Raw genomic sequence first — 2,619 nt, forward strand, 5'->3', positions numbered from 1 at the left:
AGAGGACCATAAAGCTCACCAGCTATCTTCTGGAAAATAATATATGGTAGCCATTTATCAATGTTCAAAGAAACGTAAGTCAGCAGGTTAAAATATATATTCAAAATATGATTCATATTTTCTTAAATATTTGCAAAAGTAATACAACTATTAGGGGAGAACTATTATACTATTTTCATAAACGGCAAGTTATTCTATGTCATTGTTTTGGAAATGATCCTGATAGTGTTCAAATGACTTGATGTAATATGAAAACCCATGGTATATAGTTCTAGATGAAATCAATTTCGTAGTTTGAGTTTATTGAGCTTGAAATTCAAATTCTATGATCAATTGTGATGCCCCAAGCATTTGTCTGTCAGGACAATTAAGTCTGAATGGTCTGACAAGTATGGCTGCCCACTGTGCTGAAGGGCTATTTACTAAATATAAACTAAGAGATGTGATAATATAGTATCGAAGGAAGCAATGTAAGCACTGCTCCACTACATTTTGAATATGGTCATCACTCTTTAGGATTCATAGTTTACTCTCTTCTATTTGAACAGTTTGTCAACTAGAAAATAAGAGGGTCACCCCTGGTGAAACATAAGATAGATACCACTCTATCACTCTAATTTTATAGCTGAAGAAAAAAATGAAGTAGAATGATGATGATTTTGATTTTGATGGCCACCCATCTCATCTAAGTAACTTTGGGCAGCTCACAACATTAACAATAAGCTCACCTGGGGGAAATTGATCATCTTGACAGGTATCATGGATTCCAGCAATCTGAATTAAAACAGATTGTACAGATTAATAGCTAGAAAGAAAGCATCTGATTACTTAGACAGCCATCCCATTTAAACATCTGTTGGTTTCCCTAGCAAATAAAGTAGGTTATGAAAAAAAATGTAAGAATTGATATAATAGAAGCAGAATTATCTCTCCATACATAATCTTTACACAGCGATGCTCATATCAACCCTATGCCTTAAGGTGAAGCAAGGAAAAGAAGAGAAAGGTATGACTAATTCATAAAGTTGCATTTCTTGCTGTTTTTCTGTGATCAAGACAATGGTCACAGAAGCGATGGGACCCAGAAATGAAGTTTCTTAATTTTAATTATTAGTAAAGTAGGGACAGATTAATAGAACTTTGAATCAACATTTACTGGATAAAACTGCTAAGTCAAATACATCTGTTACAATTAATATCCTATAGTTTTGCAGGTCATTCTTTCATCTTCTGTTTTTTAAACACTCTTTGAAGAAGGAAAACAGAGCTAAGAATACCTTGAATACCCCCCCCCCCACTTGTGTAAAGGCTTGAAAAAGACTTGCAATAGAAAACAAAAACAAAACCATTTCTAAGCCTGGACAATATTTATGGAATTGAATAGCTTTTTTTTTTCATTAGCACAAAACAATATCAATGATGGATAAATGCTTTTATTCACAATGACAGCTCTGTAATGAACATAATTAAACTATTAATTGAACTGTTAATAAGGAGCACCTCTATGAATGGCACTGATAGATAAGGCAGCTGATAGGTTTACAGGCTTGCTTACCTGTTCCGAACTTGGTTTGGCTCAACGTCAAAGTAGGGCCGGAGGATATCAATATTAGCATAGAGGTTGAAGGCTTTTGAGGCTTGTCTCTTTCCAGCCTGCCACATCTTAAAAAAGAGAAAATATTAATTAAACATGCTCTCTTTCTCCTTCTGAAGAATTAGAGAACTTTTAAAAAAAACCCAAAACCTGCAGATCAAGATCATTTCTAGTACACTACATCAAAGCAGAATTACTTAGTACAGGATTATAATGTAGAGAAAGATACTATAGGTCTAGATATTTTCCCCCTTAACTCCATGAACAAGATTTACTTTACTTCTGACATAAGGAAATAAAACCAATTTTTCATAGATAATAAGTATTGACTATGCAATTTGGTTAATACACTCTGCTAAACCATGTTTTGATTAAACTTAATTTATTGCTGAAATTGAACGGTTAGAGTCAAATGATACCCTAACTTATAAATCACAATAATATCGTTTGTACAGTATGGCATGAGTCTTATCTAATGATTCGAGATTTTGGGTGGTAAAGATGTCCCATATATTTTCTATGTAAACCACATATTGCTGATCTAAAAAAGACAGACATAAATTTAAGATCAATATTGTATTCCTCCAATTTTGAGCATAAACCAATCTGGAAGCCGTTAGAATGTGTAGCATCAAATAGAGTATGCCTTTGTCATATTTCTGCGTTGTTATACCTAATAGGAAAAATTCTGGTTTTAACTCTACCACTCGCTCTAGTATTTCTTCCAACCATTCTTTAACCTTAGTCCAAAAATCACAAGCTCGCGGGCACTCCCACCACATATGATAGTATGTTCCAATTGCCAGATTACATTTCCAACATTTAAAAGAAATGTTGGGACCCATTTTAGTTAATCTTATGGGTGGGAGATGCCATCTATAAAACATTTTATAGAGGTTTTCTTTGTAAGAGGTGGCCAGAGTAAGCTTCTTATTCCTTGCCCATAATTCTTGCCAGATGTGCAGATCGAAGTTTAAACCAAAATCCTTACTCCATTTTAACATAGTTACTTTTACTTGTTCTTC

General features: G+C 33.7%; 1 long non-coding RNA gene across 1 annotated transcript; it reads right to left on the reverse strand.

Moving 5' to 3' along the window:
• Positions 1–1,664, reverse strand: LOC107301937. Its single transcript, XR_001549352.1, has 3 exons — positions 1,556–1,664; positions 729–774; positions 1–29 (listed from the first exon to the last, which is right to left on the reverse strand). It is a non-coding gene; the product is annotated as an uncharacterized LOC107301937 (long non-coding RNA).
• Between the last annotated feature and the right edge of the window lie 955 nt (positions 1,665–2,619).

This window comes from Protobothrops mucrosquamatus, unplaced genomic scaffold, assembly GCF_001527695.2.
Source record: "Protobothrops mucrosquamatus isolate PMUCROS unplaced genomic scaffold, P.Mucros_1.0 scaffold19974, whole genome shotgun sequence".
NCBI lineage: Eukaryota > Metazoa > Chordata > Lepidosauria > Squamata > Viperidae > Protobothrops > Protobothrops mucrosquamatus.